The sequence below is a fragment of the Triticum urartu genome, chromosome 2A (genome assembly GCF_056163025.1).
Source record: "Triticum urartu cultivar PI428250 chromosome 2A, HENAU_Tu73, whole genome shotgun sequence".
Taxonomy (NCBI): Eukaryota; Viridiplantae; Streptophyta; class Magnoliopsida; order Poales; family Poaceae; genus Triticum; species Triticum urartu.
The window spans coordinates 378650360-378670894 of record NC_141874.1 but is presented as its reverse complement, the minus strand read 5'-3'; the positions used below and the strand labels follow the sequence as shown (position 1 = coordinate 378670894).

General features: G+C 46.1%; 1 long non-coding RNA gene across 1 annotated transcript; it reads left to right on the top strand.

The window, feature by feature from the left end:
- The first annotated feature begins 1382 nt into the window (after positions 1–1382).
- On the top strand, positions 1383–4039 carry LOC125536931 (uncharacterized). Its single transcript, XR_007295360.2, has 4 exons — positions 1383–1786; positions 1982–2041; positions 2712–2800; positions 3666–4039. It is a non-coding gene; the product is annotated as an uncharacterized LOC125536931 (long non-coding RNA).
- Positions 4040–20535: the final 16496 nt, after the last annotated feature.

Below are 20535 nucleotides of genomic sequence, written 5' to 3'. Positions count from 1 at the left end.
ATTTGGACGGCCGGCTTATGCTAAGTTCATGGCAAGGCCCTGTTATGTTTATCTGCAACTCAAGATGTCGGGTCATAAGTATACCATCACAGTACATGGGAGCCGTAAGATTGCTCTGGAATGTGAAGAAGGTGATGCGGCCTATGCTGAGTCCGTTTGTGCAACAGAGGAGTTGAAGTTCTACAAGGACAATGTTGATCTGGCAGATATGACTTCTTTGAAAAAGCTAACTACAGAGCATGATCCGGCCTTAAAGTTTAAATCGGTGATGAGACTAAGCTGGTTGACTTTGTTCTTGGCGATTCATCCAAGCAGTTCAACATCAGCGCTAACCTGGATCCGAAATAGGAAGGCGTGCTCATCGAGTTCATCCGTGAGAACCGGGACATCTTTGCATGGAAACCTTCTGACATGTCAGGTGTACCGAGGGAACTCGCTGAGCACACCCTTAATATCGATCCCAAATTTAAACCGGTCAAGCAGTTTCTCCGCCGCTTCAATAAAGAACGGCGCAAGGCCATTGGTGAGGAGGTAGTCCGGCTCTTAGCAGCAGGGTTAATTGTGAAGGTCTTTCACCCTGAGTGGTTAGCTAACCCGGTGCTAGTACTTAAGAAGAACGGCACTTGGAGTATGTGTGTGGACTACACAGATTTGAACAAGGCTTGCCCAGCTGACCCATTTGCTCTCCCTCCTATTGATCAAATCATTGATGCTACGGGAGGTTGTGAGCGTTTGAGCTTTTTGGATGCTTATTCAGGTTATCATCAGATCAAAATGGCAGTTAAGGACTAGGAGAAGACAGCTTTTATAACTCCTTTTGGAGCCTTCTGCTATGTGTCTATGCCTTTTGGGCTTAAGAGTGCCCAGGCGACTTATCAGCGCTGTGTGCAGAATTGTCTTCATAATCAGATTGGGCGCAATGTTCATGCTTATGTGGATGATATCATGATGAAGTCTAGAAAGGAGGAGACGTTGATAGATGACTTGAAGGAAACTTTTGATAATCTCCGGGTTTATAAGATGAAAAGATCAAAGCTATTACGTCTCTGGCTAAACCAGCGTGCATTACTAGAAACTACGATTTTACCTAGGGTCAAGGTCTTTACCTAGAGCTCATTTGCCTCCTCAAGGGAAAGAAAATCTATAAACAGTATACTCTAGGGGAAGATGAAGTTCCATGTGAAAATAAAAGGAAAATAAAGTTTACCTATAGTTTTTTTCTTCCTCTAGGTAAAGACAGCCACGTTGACAACACTGGACAAAATAAAAGCACCTATACGGCCCCACTGTTGCCGCGAGGATGGCCTCCCGCGCATTTTTTTTCATCAGCGCGCTCTATTTTTTGGCGGCCTACGCCATATTTCGGTGTGGGCCCACTACGCAGTGAGAAGGGCAGAAAGAGATGGCTGTTCGCATTTGGTCTTCTTCTCCCTCTCTCCTGAAGATGAGCGCCGCGTCGCCGCCCAACCCTCTCCCTCCTCCCTTCCCAGATCTGCGGCCCAACACGCCCCGCCTCCTCTCCCCCCTGTTGACGGACACTGGACCTTCCGTCGTCTTACCCTGTCCAAGACCAAACTCGTCTTCTCATCTGAAGCCGATCTAGATCTTGCTCTCTGACCGGTTCCCAGGCGGGCGTCCCTCTGCTTCCTGTCCTTGCACTTTGACGGGTACCCAGGTGCGTGTCCCTGTTCTTTTGCTCCGACGGCCAGCTGCCCAGAAGTTCCCCTGCTTCCTCTTCGATTGGCAGCCAAACGGCACACAACTGCGAGCATGGTAGCGTGTGAAGGTATCCCTCTCCCTATAGATTTGTTTAATAGTTTATAAGACTATTTTGGATGAACCGATGTTGAAATCTTTGTGCTATAGGGTATAGTTTAATGAGATGTGTAGGAAGACTAGTTGATGAGTAACAATATGATTTGAGGCTAACACTTTTTTTGTTTCTGAACATCTGATTTAGTACGAGGTTGATAATTGATAGGTACAAGACGGTCTTTGCAAGACATCAGGCTCTGCTCCAGCTATTGATATCCATTTTCAGGTGAAAAGAAATGTCTAAGATGGTAATTAGTATCCAAGGTTATGTTTTGGGGAACAATTTGTTATCAAAAACATCTCTGCTAAATTTGTGATCATGTGGAGCACATTTGATTTCGTACAAAATACAGGTCACGGGATTCTGAAAGTTCTATCGGACGAACCAATGCTAGTGCAATATAGTTGTATTACTGTTTACAGATGTGATCGTCCCGGTTGTAGACTTAACATGATTTTAAATAGCTAAACTGAAGTAGCTAGCTCGGTATGCACATATAGTTAGGAAACTGACTAGCTATCTGACATGTGTTCCCTATACATTTAATGTGCTCCGTTAGCTACTAACTGGTTCCAGCTGATTTACTTCGTTTTGTACACAAGAAATACTATCTTGTTATAGATAAATCGCAAAACAAACGATAATGCAATATTTGCCCACCCCCTTCTTATATAGTTGATTGGTTCACAGAGATAACAATCTTGTCGTCACAACTGCCCTGAAGAACTGAGAAGTGTCATGGAACTTACATATTTCTTTTTTATAGAACTGTTGTTTGCTCTATAAATACCACATTATCTTGCAATTCTTACAGAGAATCGTACTTTGCTTTATAAATACAACATAGTCTTGCAAGCAGTCGATTTAATATCATTCTGTTGCTATGCTCTTGAAGCACTTGAATCCGCTTGGATCACGGCAAGACAGATAGAAGCAGGACGAAGAGCAATAACATGATATGCACGTCGTGGTGGAAAAATATGGGTACGTATATTTCTCGACAAACCGGTTACACTAAGACCCACGGAAACACGTGTGGGCTAGGTCCTGGGATTTCTTACCATCAAGTTGGTAAAAAGCCTCAATTTATTGGCAATTGCTAGAATTATCTTTGAATCGCAATGGCAGGGACATTATTTAGTTCTATGTTACTAGCAAGCCAAGTGTATTATTTTTGTCTAACAGAATTTGTTCAGGAAGATAGCAAAACTATCATAAACTGCAGGTTACAGCTATCCTATTTGGGACACTAAGCTATACACTTATCCTAGTTTTCTATTCAGAATGGCATAGCTTCTCTGGTCATACAATATTTTGCTTAAATTAGAATTTTTCCTGCAAGCAATACATTTAATATTTTACTATGCAAATCAGTTTCAATACAAGGGATAGTACGTTTTCCTATGCATCTGCCAACCACCACTTCTATCTATTTTGTCTAATTAATTTTCTTTGTTATCTCTACAAGGTTTACCAAATCAGGTGATAAGGTAAAAGAACTCTTCTTGTATTTCATAGTCGGCACTCGGGTTGCGACTCGTAGACTAGTCTGTCGACTAGTCGATCGGCTCGTAATCAGTGGAGAGAACACATACCAGCATATGTTTTTTCCCATTAAATCCTCTTGGGGAAGGCATTATAAGTTTAGCTAATTCCATGTGTTGTGGAGAAGAAGAAAAGTTGGTCGAGCCCAACACCAAAATAGCAATCTTTGTACCTTTGTCTATTGATTAGCACAATGAACTATATCAATGAACTTGATCATATTATTTGCTTGAGACAGAGTTAGTGCAACGAAGTATATCAATGAACTCTTCACTTATCATTGAATTATCTTCTTTCTTTGCAGGAACATATTCTTACGGGTGGTCATGGTCTGCTGGTTGATGGGCACAAACAAGTAATTGAGGCTCTCGCTCAAGGTCTTAATCAGAGTTGTAGATATTGTAGATACTTGGCCTGACCAACTCAAGGTCTTGACACCCCTCTTAATCAGAGGTGTAAATATTTTGCCTTACTAGAGTAGCAGATAATTGTCCTAACCAACAACACATGTACATGCTGACTTAGGTGTTCTGCTAGCTGTACGAAACATTAGCTATGTTTACTTCTTGAATTCTGGCTTGAAATTGACCATGAGTCTGTAATTGAACAAGAATCTGATGTGTACATTGAATTTTAGCAGCAATTTATAATTTTGAATTATGGCACAGAATTTAATTATTGGAATTATGGCATATATGAATTTAAATTCGAATTGAATATTTGTATACGGTAGATATGGATATGATATGTCCCCACCATCTTTCCCTAGAGCCAAATGTTGTTGTAGGTAAATCACCTTTCCACGCTGGACAACGCTGAGATGAATTCTTTCCCTAGTGCATAGGGCCCTAGGTAAAGAAATGGTTTCCCTAGAGCTTGGCAGGCACACCCTAGGGAAAGACCTCTTTACCGACTATACTTTACCTAAGGTTCTTTACCTAGGGCAAGCTCTAGGTAAAGTCTTTACCTAAGGTTTTTCGCATTTCACCTAGGGTATATGGCTCTAGGTAAAATCGTAGTTTCTACTAGTGGTGTATTAATGATGTTCGGTGTCTCGCGGGTCGTATTGCAGCGTTGAGCCGGTTTATCAGCCGGCTGGGAGAGAAAGCTATCCCCCTATATCAGATGATGAAAAAGATAGATACTTTTGTCTGGAGGGATGCTGCTAATGCGGCGTTTGAGGACTTGAAGAAACATTTAGTTGAGCCACCTGTCCTTGCTGCTCCGGTTGATAAAGAGCCATTGTTATTATATGTGGCAGCCAATGCCCGGGCTGTCAGTGTGGCCATTATGGTAGAACGTAAACAGGCTGGCAAGGAGTATCCGGTTCAACGACCGGTTTATTATATCAGTGAGGTACTTATTGAGTCTAAGCAGAGGTACCCGCATTGGCAAAAGCTGGTGTATGGAGTTTTTATGGCGAGACAGAAGCTCAAGCAGTATTTTCTAGGTCATCCTATAACTGTGGTCAGTTCTGCCCCTTTGGGAGATATAATCCAGAACAGGGAAGCAACTAGCCGGGTTACCAAATGGGCCATCGATCTTGGACCTCATGGGTTAAAGTATATGCCTCGTATGGCAATCAAGTCCCAAGCGCTTGTGGATTTCATCAATGACTGGACAGAATTACAGGCGCCGAAAGAAAAGCCAGATAACACTTATTTGACTATTCATTTTGATGGATCCAGGCAATTGGAGGGCTCGGGGGCTGGAGTCGTGTTAACTTCCCGACGGGGTGATAAGTTTTGTTATGTTCTCCGTTTAATGTTTCCTTGCACTAACAATGCAGCTGAATATGAGGCCTTACTTCATGGTCTTCGAATGGCTAAGGAGATGAATTTAAGCCGGGTTAAGTGCTTTGGTAATTCAGACCTGGTAGCTCAGCAAGTGTCTGGTACTTGGGATTCCAAGGATCCGCTCATGGCGGCGTATCGATGAGAAGTGGACATAGTGGCTGGTCATTTCAAGGGTTATCAGGTTGACCATGTGGACCGGCGAAAAAATGAAGCGGCGTACTTTAAGCCGTTTGGGCTCTCAATGTAAACCGGTGCCACCCAATGTTTTTCTGGATGTTTTGCATAACCCGTCGGTCAAGCTACCTACAGAGGAGGATTTGGCTGTTCTTGATCCGGAGGCTCAGTTGCTGGTAGCTCTTCACGTTATCCTAGATTGGACAGTCCCATAGTTGGCGTATATGAACCGGGGCAAGTTACCGGAGGATGAAACTTTGGCTAGGCAGATAATCCGGCAATCCAAGTCAATGACCATTATCAACGGAAAATTGCATCATTGCAGTGTAACAGGGGCGTTTCAGCATTGCGTATCCCCTGAAGAAGGCTGTGAGATTTTGCGTGAGATCCACGAAGGAGATTGTGGTCACCACGCCGGTTCAAAGTCCCTGGTATCTAAGGCTTTTCGTCACGGTTTCTATTGGCTGACGGCTCATGCTGATGCTGAGGATTTGGTAAAAAGGTGTGATGGTTGTCAGAAGTTTTCACGTCGAGCTCATGTTCCGGCTCAGGAATTCAGGAAGATTCCAATCACTTGGCCGTTTGCAACTTGGGGGCTGGATATGGTTGGGCCCTTTAAGAGGTCCAAGGATAAGAAGACCCACCTTCTGGTGGCGGTTGATAAGTTCACTAAGTGGGTGGAGGCAGAGCCAGTCGGTAAGTGTGATGCAGCCATGGCGGTTTAATTCATCAAGAAGGTGATTTTTCGATTTGGTTTTCCACACAACATCATAACTGATAATGGTACTAATCTGTCCAAGGGTGCTATGGAAGAATTTTGTCAACGTGAGCACATCCGGCTTGACGTGTCATCAGTGGCTCACCCCCAATCTAATGGTCAAGCGGAGAGATCCAATCAAGAGATCCTACGAGGTATCAGGCCCCGGCTTATGGTTCCCTTATAGCGGACGCCGGGTTGTTGGATGGAGGAGTTATCTTCTGTGTTATGGAGCATCAATACCACGCCCAACAGATCTACGGGTTATATACCTTTTTCATGGTTTACGGAGCAGAGGCGGTTCTCCCTAGTGACATCCGTCATGACTCACCCCGTGTGGCGGCTTATGCTGAAGCTGACAATGAGAAGCCACGTCAGGAAGCACTTGACCTATTAGATGAGGAGTGTGATATTGCAGCAGCGCGTTCGGCGATTTACCAGCAAGATCTGTGTTGTTATCACAGTCGTCGGGTTAAAACCAGAACGTTTCAAGAAGGGGATCTGGTGCTCCGGCTCATTCAGGATCAGACTGATATGCATAAATTATCCCCGCTTTGGGAAGGACCTTTTGTGGTCAGCAAGAATCTGCACAACGGGTCGTACTACCTTATTGATGTTCGAGAGAACAAAGACTCACGTAAATCGGAGGAGGAGACCCACCAGCCGTGGAATATAACTCATCTTCGGCCTTGCTACACCTGTGCCATAGGCTCCTCTTATGCACATATTATTGACAATGTATATATTATGATGATCAATATAATAAACCAGCATCCTTGCTAAAGCGGGGCCTCCGCCGTTATTCCTTACAAGGTGTTTGGTTACATGGGGGCTTCTGTTTATAAAGCAGAGTTCTAATTACCATTGATCCGGCTCATAAGCCACACATTAAAAAAACTTGGGGGCTTGCTACCCAAATTCAAAGGAGCCAAAGAGAGTTTATTGCAAAGCACAACTCAAACATAGGCACCCATTGAGCACAGCTCAAAATATTACTTGGGGGCTCTTTGCTTCTACAAGAACAAAGAGTCTATAACCTCGTAATAGGCTATAAAATCCAGGCTTGGAAGCCAGGTGTATTCACCTAAAACCCCGGGTTATCCTGCCTTTTTAAGTAAGCCACTCCGCCTAGGTAATCCTGGTAGACCCATCGAACGTTTGACAAGTCAATCTTATAAAGACCCTGAACTTGTCATAGTTAAAATGACGATTGGTTGATGTGAGGTCCATATTATAAGGCTTTGTAAAATGGTTTAACTCAGTGGCCTGGTAGCCCATGAAAAGCCTCGCCTTTTATATATTTTTTCTTCTGAAATGTTTCTTTTTGATATTCCTTTTTTGAGGCGGTTTATACTAAACCGGTGTTTTTTGACCCGGCCTGGCTGATTGACTATAAGTCGACCGAACAAATTGAGAATATTGCTGGTATCTATTGACCTGGCTTCGCTGTTGATTATAAGTCGTCAGTATACAATCAGATATAAACCGATGTTGATTGACCCGGTCTGGCTTCGACTACAAGTCACCAGTATGATATACGAATAATCCGGTGTTTATCACAACCCGGTACAACTGTACTATAAACCAGCAAAACAGGGAGGAGTTATCAGTACTCAAGATTTGGGTTATCACCCTTACTACAGAAAGTTGGTGAGCCAACGATGTCATTCAATGTCACAGATATGATATATTTCATATTTGATTGTCCTTCAATACAGCCTGGTTATAAACCCAGATTATATGTTGGGCATTATGACCCGTCAGGCGATAAACCGCCATGACACTTTCAACTTGTTATATGCAGAAACATGTCAAATAAAGCTACTAAGGATCATAAGCAGTCATAACATAAATCATGGCGGATTAACAATATCATGCAAAGTGAATATGCACGATGGCATAGCAGACCAAGTGTTTAAACTAGCCTATTACAAGGGTTTTGATGCCCAAAAGGATAATTGTCTTTTCAGCAAGGATTGCGGTATGCAGAAGGCTAAACCGGCCTCCGGATCATGATTCTTCGTCGGGCTGACTCCATGGCTGTGGATCCTCCTGCGCCGGTTCATCCTCCTCCTCTCCACCCAGCGGCTGGAAGTCAATGGTTGTCCAGTCGATTCCAGTTAGGGCCTTGAATACAGCTTCGTCGCTTATAAGGGTGGAGGGGTCAACATCAGGGGCATATGTATGCTTACGGATTGGCGGGATAAGATTTTCCACATCATGAGTTGGCGCAGCAAGTCGTTTGTTGTCAGCATCATAAACCACCTGATAGTGAGAAAGATCTATTTCGTCAGCCAATTTGCTCGCTAATGGGTGCATTTCCTTTGTCAAAGCTCGAAGATCATCATTATCAAACTCTGACCCGTCTTCCTTTATGCTAGGATAGCCGCGTCCTATGCCAGCCGAGTCAAGATCTAGTATCCAGGCTTTTGCCCGGATTAGCGCAGTCAGAGCACCTGCCCTTGCAGCTGATCTTTTTAACTCGTCCAACCAGGCAGGCAACATTGACAACTTTTCTAATGTTTCCTTGATCAGGGTTGGGGGCGGTTTGTTATGAGCAGAAGTACAAATGATCCGTTGTGCGCCGGTATATAACGGCTCTATAAGAGTATAGGCAGCCTTCAACTTGTTCTGCATATCAGAGCCCAGATGGGTAATGCGAGATCCTGCATCATTGAACATATTCATGAACCGGCAGTTTATGGGATAATACATGATGAAGCTTATCATAAGGGTACTTACCAAACACAACAGTGGCCATGGCATTGATTTGCCGCTTCAAGCCAGCCAGTTCTTCTGCTACCGGATTAAGGGTTGTTTCAGCGTCCTCCGCCCGTTTTAGCAGCGCTGCTTTTTCAGCATCCCATCCTGCCCCGTTCACTTTTAAAGCCTTCTTTCAGTTGTTCCATGGTCATTAAAGCGCCAGTCAGCTCTTCTTTAGCCTTGGAAGTTTCTGCTTGCTGGGACTTAATATTTTCCTGAAGGTCCGCGATTTGAGATTCTTTTTGGCTTAAATCAGCCTGCAAGAGACATTTAATGAGTTAGTAGTGCATATTTGAAGTCCCAAGCACATAACAGGTTACACACTTGGCACTTGCGGGCTAATGCATATCGCTTTTATCAACTGACATTTGAAGTCCCAAGCACATAACAAGTTATATACTTGGCACTTGGGGGCTAATGTATATTTGCTCAAGTCAAAGTTACGGATTTTTTCTTCCTCAATCGCTTTACAAAGATGGTTATCAAGAATTTTGGAAGCTTCATGACAAAAAAGTACTGATTCATCCTAAAGGTATGAACCAGTCCCTGTGGGCTACACAAGCAAAAATTGCAAGATTCATACTTTAAAGTCCCGGTTCATCCTGAAACAATAAACCGGCCCTTGGGGGCTACGCAGGCAAAGTTGAAGTATTACGAAGTCCCGGTTCACGTTGATATCATAAACCGACCCTTGGGGGTTGATGGAATTGATATTAGAAATTGGACACAAGAGAAACAATTATGAAGAGTTAACAGCGGTTACCTCATATCGCTCCTTCATCAGGCCCACTAAACCGGCCTCATAGTCGCGGCTTGTATACAGGCGGTTTAAGAAGCTGGAGTGAATCTCTTGGGCGTTGAGGTGGGCATAGCTAGATAAATCGGTTTTCCACTTGCCCTTATCCATAGCATAAAATTCTTCCTTGGCACTATGCTTTGATAAAGCGACATGATTGCCAGGGGTGGTGTGGCCGACGCGAGTGACAATGACATCGTCTGATTGGTCATCAGCCGCTTTGGCTGGGCTTGGCAGTTTATTTGCATCTTTGGCAGGACTTGGCGGGTCAGTACCATGGCCGGTTGGATCATCTTCCATCGGTTCAGCAAAGGTTTCATACTGTTCTAGTGGTGGATCATCATGTATAGCGTCAGCATTCGGCTCAAATTATTCTGGGATCTGTTCGGTTCAGTGGTCGGGTTATCATCAGCCGGTCTATTCAATTTGGCCTTTTTGCCGAGCCTGGCCTTGGCTCTGAAAGGAAAAGACATAAAGGTTAGTATAACAAACAAGTATAAAGCGTCAAGAGTTAAGTTTAAAGTGCTCACCCAGGAACAATCTTGAGAGGAGGGAGTTGTGTGGCGTTGACTCGCCGGATGATGAATGAGGTGTTCCCTGATAGTTTGAATCAGACGGATTAAGAGGTTGCCTGAAATAACCCGCCTTGGGATAAGGAGTCTGAGAAATATATGAGACCTCTGATCGATGTTTCTGGGTTGGAGTGTTCGGTAAATAGGCCGAAGTAATTACATGGCCGCTGTGCCGGGTTGTGTGGCGAGCTTCCTGCTGCCGTTTCTTCAAAAGAAAGTTGGGATCCAGATAAGCTAGAGGGTGTGAAAATCTTACTTTTCGGATTCCTTGATGGGTTTTCTGTGTTGGCAGAGGATCTGAACTGGAGGAAAGAATAATTACCTCTACATCATCAGCTTGGCTGGCTTCAGCGTCATCCTGATAATAGTCATTCTCAATGAGGTGTATGAAAAAAGAACCAAGAGAACCAAGTTCTACCTCTGATTCCGGATTATCCAGATCATCATCAACTTTTGGTTCAGAGGATTCAGCGGTTTTCTTCTTTGCAGGTTTTTTGGTAACCTTAGTCTTGGGGCGAGGTGTCTTTGCCGGTTTATCCTGTGGTTTTTTCTTCCAGAGCGGATCATCACCGGGTCAAAGATTGATAACATTTTGAGGGAATATGTAAGAGGATTAGGTTAAAACAGAAGTTATATGATTCTTACAGCTGGTGGTTTATTGGAAGCACAGAAGGGACTTAGCCCTGTTTTGCTACAGACAGCCTCTGGTTCATTTAGTATTTTCTTGACAGCCTCAGTAACTTCAGCTTCTGTTAGCTGAATGTCCACATGTCGTTGAGGGTCTTTTAAGTCCCATGTGTACTCGCACATTAAACCGAGGCGTTGGCTTAAAGGCGGGATACTCTAGGAGATCTAACAGCGAACAAAATCAATGCCTGTTAAACCGTTTGCAACAAAGGCCCGAAGCTTTGAAAGTTGTGGAGCATACTTGGCTCGTTCTTTGGCGCTAAGTCCTTGGGGAAACAGATGTGTGTTGGTAAGCCGGTGAGGACGATGACTCGGCAGAGGATTCTCATCAGTTGGAGACGTATCTCGGCAGTAAAACCAAGTCTGATTCCAGTCCTTGGTGTGACTATGATGCTTCGCGTGTGGGAAACTAACATCTTTCCTCTTCTGGATTGAAACCCCGCCAAGTTCAGTATTGGGCCCGTCTACAAATTCAGTACGCCGGTTTAAATACAAAAAGTCCCTGAACAGTTCAACGGTCGGTTCTTCTTGCAGATAGGCCTCGCAAAACACTTGAAAATTACAAACATTGGACATAGAGTTAGGTCCAATATCTTGAGGGTGGATCTGGAAGCTAGCAAGCAAATCACGAAAAAACTTTGATCCGGGAGGTTTGAAGCCACGGTTCAGATGATCAACAAACATAACTATCTCGCCATCCTTGGACCCAGGAGGTCTTGACCGGGGGCTCGCCAGTGGACTTCATTCTGTTTTGGTAAAGCGCCAGTTATAACACATCCTTTCAAATCTTCTTCCGTAATCCGGGATGGAACCCAATTACAAGCATAAAAAGTCTTGGCCATTTTTTGGACAACCTGAAGGAAGGTTTGTGCCGTTTTAAGAGTCATTGTTGACAAGCATAAAGCGTTGCAGGTTAAGAGATAAAAGGTATTCGGGCATGCAAAATTATTAAACCGGAGGTTGATGCTATTATAAATGATACAACGATTGGCGGGTTACAAGGGGACTAATGGTATATGGCAAGCTATTTTCTAAAAGATAAACCGCCTACATGGACAGTGAGAGTATAGATCTGAAGCCAAAAAATGACGAAGTGAGGAAGAACAAGTTTCACAATTTCACATTAGAATTTCAGATCTACCACATGTCAGGAAAAGAAAAATATTTAGACCTAAAGGTTGGTGCTTGAGCAGTTCATGAAGTTCCAGATCGGGTTTTTATACACAAAAGAGATGATCTGATGGCAAAGGAAGGACTATCATTGCTACCGCACAAGAGTATATCAGGTTTGAAGTCTATCATATAGGATCTAATGAAGAACAGGGGAAGAACACCACGAAGCTTCCATGAGTCCGTGCAAACCCTAAACGGATCTATAGAGGAAAGGAAGAAGAACTCGCCGAAACTGTTGGGCGCCGCGATTCTCTGGTACGTTCAGGGTGATGCAGCGGCCAAGGTCGGGGTAGAGGCGAAGGTCGACGGCGGCGGCAGCGCTCGAGTACTGAGGCGACGCGAGCTGGAAGAAAGACGAAGAGGCAAGGGGAGAAAAGGAAAGGGACCATCGGCCCTATTTATAAGATGAAGGGATAAGCGACAGACACGGGAATCCAGGAGCCCAAAAAATGGATATGTGATAGAGTTGTCGCCTCGATTTTCGGAAGCTCATTAATAAAAGTAAGGTATATATGGTTTTTTAATGAACAGGTGACGTCATGATGGTTTATTATAATACTGGAAGATGACGTCATGGCGGATTACAAGGTTTACTTGAAGGTGCTGAAGAAGAAATTTTCCTAAAGTGTTGAAGATTGACATGAACAGGTTCAAATCAATCGGGGGCCTAATGTTGGGGATATAACTACTGAGTATAAATAGCCCAGGAGGGGCCGGGTTATACCTGTAATGAGTTATTCATATTCAAGCCCATGAAGACAAGGAGTATGGCGCTTTAATATAAGAGATCTAAAAGCACCAGGGCCCAAAGGCGGATTAGGGCCCGTAGACATAAACCGCCATAAGGTGTGTAACTTGTGTTGTAAGATAGGAAAGAGTAGAAACCGAGCCGGACACGTTTATGAGCCGGCCAGGATTCTGTAAACCGCCGGGCGTCAACGTGTGTATATAAAGGGATGACTCGGTGGCGGTTCAAGGACAAGAAACAACAGATCGAGAGCCAGGCAAAGCGGATTCGCTCCCTGGTCATTGAAACCTTAGCAATTCCACCACAACTGGATTAGGCTTTTACCTTCACCGTAAGGGGCCGAACCAGTAGAAACTCCTTGCGCCCTTTGTCCCGCTTTAACCCCTTTAAGCTAACCCATCGCGATGGCTCCATGACTAACCCCGGGCCAGATCGAAGGCTTCGCCCCCATGGAGGGACTTGTTGGCTCGGGAATACCTGCCCCGGGGCCAGCAGACCTACGAGAATTAAGCGTCTCCCAGAGTCCGGCCTTGAAACCTGACTGTGACAAACCACCCATTGGGTCCCCCACCGAATTGTCGGAGTGTCTGGCACCTCCCTGCGCCCGGCCGGCAGATTACTTGGCGAGTCTATTCCGCGTGATGGGAATCTCCGTCATCAGGCCCACAGACTATGATCTGATCGAGCTTAGACCCGATGACCGAGAAATCAACACCCTCCAGTCTCGCACCTTGTCACCACCGTCGAAGAGGCCCAGGAGGGGCCACAGCCCTACAGGCTAAGAATGGTGTACACTTGAGTCTCCAGCTCGGAGTCAGACACCAGCCCAGACGGACGTCCGGACTTGATCCCCGTTGCAAGATCTGGCCTAGAGCTAATCCAGCCTAATTGTAGTCCGGATCCGAGCCCTGCATGATGATACGTCCATTTTGTTTCATGCTTTTATATCAATATTTATTGCATTATGGGATGTTATTACACATTATGTCAGAATACTTATGCCTATTCTCTCTTATTTTACAAGGTTTACATGAAGAGGGAGAATGCCGGCAGCTGGGATTCTGGGCTGGAAAAGGAGCAAATATTAGAGACCTATTCTGCACAGCTCCAAAAGTCATGAAACTTCGCGGAAGTTATTTCCAGAATATATAAAAAATATTGGGCGCAAGAAGTACCAGAGGGGGGCCACCCACTAGCCACGAGGGTGGGGGCACACCCTACCCCCCTGGGCACGCCCCCCTGCCTCGTGGGCTCCCTGGTGGCCCTCTGATGCCCATCTTCTGCTATATGAGGTCTTTCATCCAAGGAAAAAAAATAAGCAAGCTCACGGGACGAAACTCCGCCGCCACGAGGCGGAACCTTGGCGGAACCAATCTAGGGCTCCGGCAGTGCTGTTCTGCCAGGGAAACCTCCTTCCGGGAGGGGGAAATAAACACCATCGTCATCACCAAAGATCCTCTCATCGGGAGGGGGTCAATCTCCATCAACATCTTCACCAGCACCATCTCATCTCAAACCCTAGTTCATCTCTTGTATCCAAACTTTGTATCCAAACCTCAGATTGGTACCTGTGGGTTGCCAGTAGTGTTGATTACTCCTTGTAGTTGATGCTAGTTGGTTTACTTGGTGGAAGATCATATGTTCGGATCCATTATGCATATTAATACCCCTCTGATTATGAACATGAATATGCTTTGTGAGTAGTACGTTTGTTCCTGAGGACATGGGAGAAGTCTTGCTATTAGTAGTCATGTGAATTTGGTATTCGTTCAATATTTTGATGAGATGTATGTTGTCATCCCTCTAGTGGTGTCATGTGAACGTCGACTACATGACACTTCACCATTTTTTGGGCCTAGAGTGAAGCATTGGGAAGTAATATGTAGATGATGGGTTGCTAGAGTGACAGAAGATTAAACCCTAGTTTATGTGTTGCTTCGTAAGGGGCTGATTTGGATCCATATGTTTCATGCTATGGTTAGGTTTACCTTAATATTTCCGTTGTAGTTGCGGATGCACTACAAAAAAAGACACATCCGTGACATTTTGGGCCGAACGAAATTTTTTCTGTCATACTTATGACACTTCTATGACAATAATTATGACAAAACACGGTATCATCATAGATGTGGTGGGGTCCTACTTCTATGACAAAAAATCATGACAGAAAATGGGCTTTTCGTCCTGGGCGGGCCGCAGACGCAGCTTCATGACATTCTTTGGGCCGTCCATGACGAAAAAAACCCTGGTAGAAGCGAGGGCAAGGAAAATATCGGGGTGTTCCCGGTTACGGTGGGTGGTCGGGGCCGAGCGATGCGCGTTTCTCTCGTACATGCACGCACATGGGTGCGAGGCGTTGGGCTCTAACTGAACCCGAGCGAGGCGTTGGGCTCTAACTGAACCCGAGCGATTACACTGCAGGCTACGCGTTACTGAACCCGAGCGATCGATCGATGGCTGTTAACTGAACCCGATCGAGCGATTCCTTTGCTACTGCTGCTAACTGAACCCGATCAATGCTGCCTCTGGATGAATAGTGAGCATTGCTGGGGGGGGGGGTTGGATGAATAGTTCCCGGTGGGGGTGGATGAACATGATCCTGTGGTGTTGCCTCTGTATGAACAGGACCCCGATCGATCGAGCCGGTTGGGGCTAGATGAACAGGACCCCGTGGAGGGCAGGATGAACAAGACCACCCCGTGGAGGGCAGGATGAACAGTAGACGGTGGTGGGCTGGATGAACAGTAGCCCGTGGAGGGGTGGTTGAATAGGAGCCCGTGGAGAGGGTTGGTTGAACAGTAGCCGTTGGAGTAGCGTGCGGTGGAGGCTGGATGAACAGGAGCCCATGGATGAATAGTCGCAGGTGGAGGCTGGAGGAGGTCGACGATGGATGAATAGTAGCCCGTGGAGGCTAGAGGGGATCGATGGTGGAGATGAACAGTACCCCGTGGAGTCCCGTTTTACGGTACGCCACACCCCTCCCGATGAACAGGACCCCCGTTTCGACCGTAGGGCTCCAACACAAGTCCGTTTCCTCCGTTTTGCGGTACGCCACACCCCTCCCGATCAACAGGACCCCCGTTTCGACCGTAGGAGGTCTGTTTCCTCCGTTTTGAGGTACGCCAGACCCCTCCCGATGAACAGGATCCCGTTTCAAACGTGGCCGGTCGAACACAAGGCCGTTTCCTCCATTTTGTGGTACGCCAGGCCTCGTTTCCATCGGCTGTTCCGTCCAAGCCCTCCCGATGAACACGACGACGCATTCCGTTCCGACCCAGCCGGTTGGCTCCCCATGAACACGACGATGATGTTGTTTCTCCGTTCCGACCCAGCCATGTACACGAGCCCTGGCCGTACGTATGCGTGAGTAGGCGTTCGAGACCCTGCCCTATGTACGTACATGGCCATATTTTCTTTCTTGCACACTGGTCGTTGTATGTACGTGTACATGCTACGTGCGCGCCTCTACTACGATACGTGCACACCTCTACATCGACCAGTATGTACATACACGTTCGTGACCAGAATGACAACGCTACGTACGCTTCGACCAGGTGGGTCCCGACTGTCAGGCACTTCCTTGCCTGCAAAGTTGTAGCTGGTGGGTCCCAGCAGTCAGGGGGCGAATCATTTTTTGGACGCACTTCCTTGCGTGCGAAGATGTTGCTGGTGGGTCCCAGCAGTCAGGGGGAAATGTTTTTTTCATGAAATACTGTGGCCCATCCGGTGGGTCCCTGTTGTCAGGTGGAGGAATACTTATTTTGCGCGTAATAAGGAGGCACTTCCTTGTTGTAGCCGTGGACCCAGCTGTCAGCCTCTCCACATACAGTCCATGTCCGATGGAAGCTGTTCCTTGACCACGTTGACCATGCCGTGCCAAGAGAACCAGGGCGGTGGACAATGGCGAGGCCTAGGAAGGGGACGACGCGGAGCCGGGGAAGACGCGGCAGTGAATGCCCAAGCATAGAGGAGTACGAGGGTTCACTGGTTCGCTGCGGTGTGAGGCTGCCGTCGCCGCAGAATAACAGGGGGTGTGGGTGAGTAGAGGGATGGCCTGGCCAGCGGTGGGAGTAGTAGGGGGCGGTGAGGCCTCCACCGCATCGCAGCCGGCCACGGGAGGCAGGAGCACAAGGCACGACCGGCGCTGGTTTGGGCGGCTGGAGCAAGAAGACCAGAGGTTGAAGAAGCTCTACGGCTGTTGGATTGACATCGTACGGTCACTGGAGCTAGAATCATTCATATTGACTAAGTTGACAAAGCACTCCGTCCCCGTCAACTTAGTAGGCCCTCAAGTCAGTCTCCCACCAAGGTGGGTCCCAACTAGCAGGGGGAGTATTCATTTTTTTGTGCGTAATAAGGAGGCACTTCCGGTGGGTCCGAGCTGACAGTGGGGGGACGTTTTTTTCATGAAATATCGGTGGCCCGTCCGATGGGTCCCAGCAGTCAGGGGGAAACATTTTTTCGCCAAATACGGTGGCCGTCCGGTGGGTCCCTGCTATCAGGTGGAGGAATAATTATTTTCCGCGTAATAAGGAGGCACTTCCTTGCGGCTGCCGTGGACCTAGCTGTCAGCCTCTCCATGACAGTACTCTTCTGATGGAAGTCGTTCCTTGACCACATTGACCACGCCGCACCGAGAGCACCAGGGCGGTGGACGACGGCGACGCCTAGGAAGGGGACGACACGGAGCCGGGGAAGACGTGGCAGTGGATGCCCACGCGGAGAGGAGTACGAGGGTTCACTGGTTCGGCTGCGGTGTGAGGCTGCCGTCGCTGCAGAATAACAGGGGGTGTGGGTGAGTAGAGGGATGCCCTGGCCAGCAGTGGGAGTAGTAGGGGCGGTGAGGCCTGCACGGGAGGCGGGAGCAGGCGGTCCTGCCGGTGCTGGATTTGGCGGCTAGAGTAAGAAGATCAGAGATTGAAGAAACACGACGGCCGTTGGATTGACATCCAATGGTTACCTCTGCTAGAATCGTTTATTGACGTATATAATAACTAAAAAAAATCTTGCATAAGCGTCAACTTAATAGGCCCATAAGTCAGACCATTCCCTCTTTTTTTAATAATTTATATATAGCTCATTGCGACTTCTTATGCAATTTATTGCAGTCCGTTTTTTGGTTGGCCAGGGCCAATTTCACATATTTCTGTGGGTTCCAAACTATTTTTAATACCGAAATGTCGAGCCAGATTTAAAGTACTTTGAAGATATATTTAAATTAGGTTAATGCCCAGTGAAATAGGAATATGAAAATGTGAAAAAAATCAGAAATTATAAAGTAATTGCCGATTTGTCATCTGTTTTTATATTTACAACCCATTTCATATTACTTTCAAGATTTGCAGGCGTCTTGAAAGAGTTGCAGCCCATCAGGGCGTAGAAAAATAAGTAGGCCTGGATTGGGTATTCTTCAGAAAAAATAAACTGCGCTCATTTTCACAAAGAAAAAAATAGTTGGGCTAGTCACATGGTGAACATAAAATATAAACCTGGGCTAGACGGGCCACAGCCCAGTTCAAACCCTGCTCCGTCTCAACAATAACAAAAAAATACTGCTCGAGCTGCTACGTCCCAGGTGTCAGCCGATCTTGTGCTGTTCTCTTGTCTATTGACTATATACGCTCACAATGTCATGGGTCCCAGATGTCAGGAAAACACTAGGAGGAAGCTTTTTATTTTTCCATACATTGACATGGTGGGCCCTAATGTCATCCTCTCCACGTACTTCTGCCGATTCCTGTTGTTTGTTGACCATGTTGACAACGTGAGAGGGCAGTGCTGTGGCGAGCGCACCAAAGCGCGTGGAGGACGACGGCGAGGCCTCGGACGTTGGTGTTAACGATCTAGGAGACGGTGGGGCGGTGATGCGTGCACTGAGGCGCAGCCAGCCGTGGGAGGCGGAAGCAGGCGGGCCCGCCAGCGCTGGTTTGGTTTTGGCGGCTGGAGGAAGATAGGACTGAAGAAACACGACAGACTGTAAAAGCAGCAGGAGTACTTAACAACCTTAACTGAAACCAGCAGGGGCACTTAACAACCATAGCTGAAAGCAGTGTGAGTACTTATACAGGTTCAACCGTACAAAGCACGCCTCGAATAGTGCTACTTTGCCTACAGTTAATCAAGGGTGAGGCCGCCAAGCCCCAGGACAAGGCCCAGGCGCCACCCCGAGCATCCACAACATTCTGAAAGCGACTTCATATCGCAATGTGGTCAATAAATAGGATATTCTCTTTAGATCCATGGAAAAGCAGGAACATAATATTCTGTCCTATTCTCCAAGATGGACGAGCCTTCATTATTTGAGACCACCCATGAATAATTATATTTTCACCTCCAAGGGGAATGGAGTAGGTCGACATAAACATCATGTTGTGACCAAGCACAAGTCTGACCCGACCATAGTTAGACATCTATATAGGAACAATAGAAATGGGCAGTTTCTGTTTCAAGAAGATCATAGCTATAAAACTATGTATAAGCAATAGTTTATGGACAACATATATGACAGAAAATAGCTCGTACCATAAGTTTCTCGACACAGTTGGACATGTTCAACGAGTGCAGCAGTGGCACACATATCCCACGTGGCCTCCCACCATTGAAACGCCCCACAAGGACCTCAAGACGATCAATAAAGTGTAGGAACTTGTGGATGTCGTCCCAGTCAACTTCAGTGCCATTAGTAATAGCTGAGTTGTTACAGAATAACAAACGAGCAGCCTGCTTAACTCTGAAAAAACCTACACATGCCACCAATTATAAGAAAATATTAGTTAGAAGTAGCATCTTCGTGAGAGATTCGTTGCTACTTCTAAAGTTAAATTGTGATCAGTTAGACAGAATAGGTGGATTAAGAAGTAATCGAGGCAACAAGCAAGAACGAGATACAAAACTAACATGGATGAAAAATTGGAACGACATCGGGGTGGAAGATCGCAGTGAAGATGAGACCAGGTTCTGCTATTTCCATCAACATTCGTGCGCCAACTTTCCGTCCGTAACACTCGAGAAAGTTTATCCAAGTTCGGCCATAAAAAAATGCAGCGATCTTCTTGGTTCATGAACCCAACTCGAAACTTATATCCATGGATTGTCTTCACTATTACCATTAAACTGGTGTATTCAGTTATGGCAAGGTCGAGCATCTTAAGTACATGTGTTCTGGCAGAGCAAGGAATGCACTGCAGGAAAAATAATATGAGAACACAATGTATTCCCTCTATCCAAATCTAGAAATACTTTCCTCCTTCATGTCAGTGTTGACCATGGTACTAGTACCTTTTATCCAAATATAGCAATCCAAATTTCCAAATTAGTCGACATCATGTTCAAAAAACCCCAACCTCCCGCATAGAAAAGAGGATTCTAGGAACATACTGTGTGTGTTTTAAAATCATGTGTTAGGATGAGAAGGAACAAGTGTGGTGTCTCACCGAGGGCGCAGAAACCTGTAGGGTCCTCGCACTTTGTGCACTGCAAATGAAACACACTAGATTCAGCAGTAAGAAAAATGCATCAACGGCGGCGGCTGCCATCCTAGGAGTACCCGCGATCAAGGGACTTGGATTTATTGGGGATGGATGAAGAATTCATACCAGGTTCTCCATGAGAAAACCCTATGCAATCGCCGAGCGGGGGTTTTCTCTGAACAAGTAGACAAGGGAGAAGGGATTCAGGCCGAGTGAAATATTGCCGCTTTGTCCGTCCA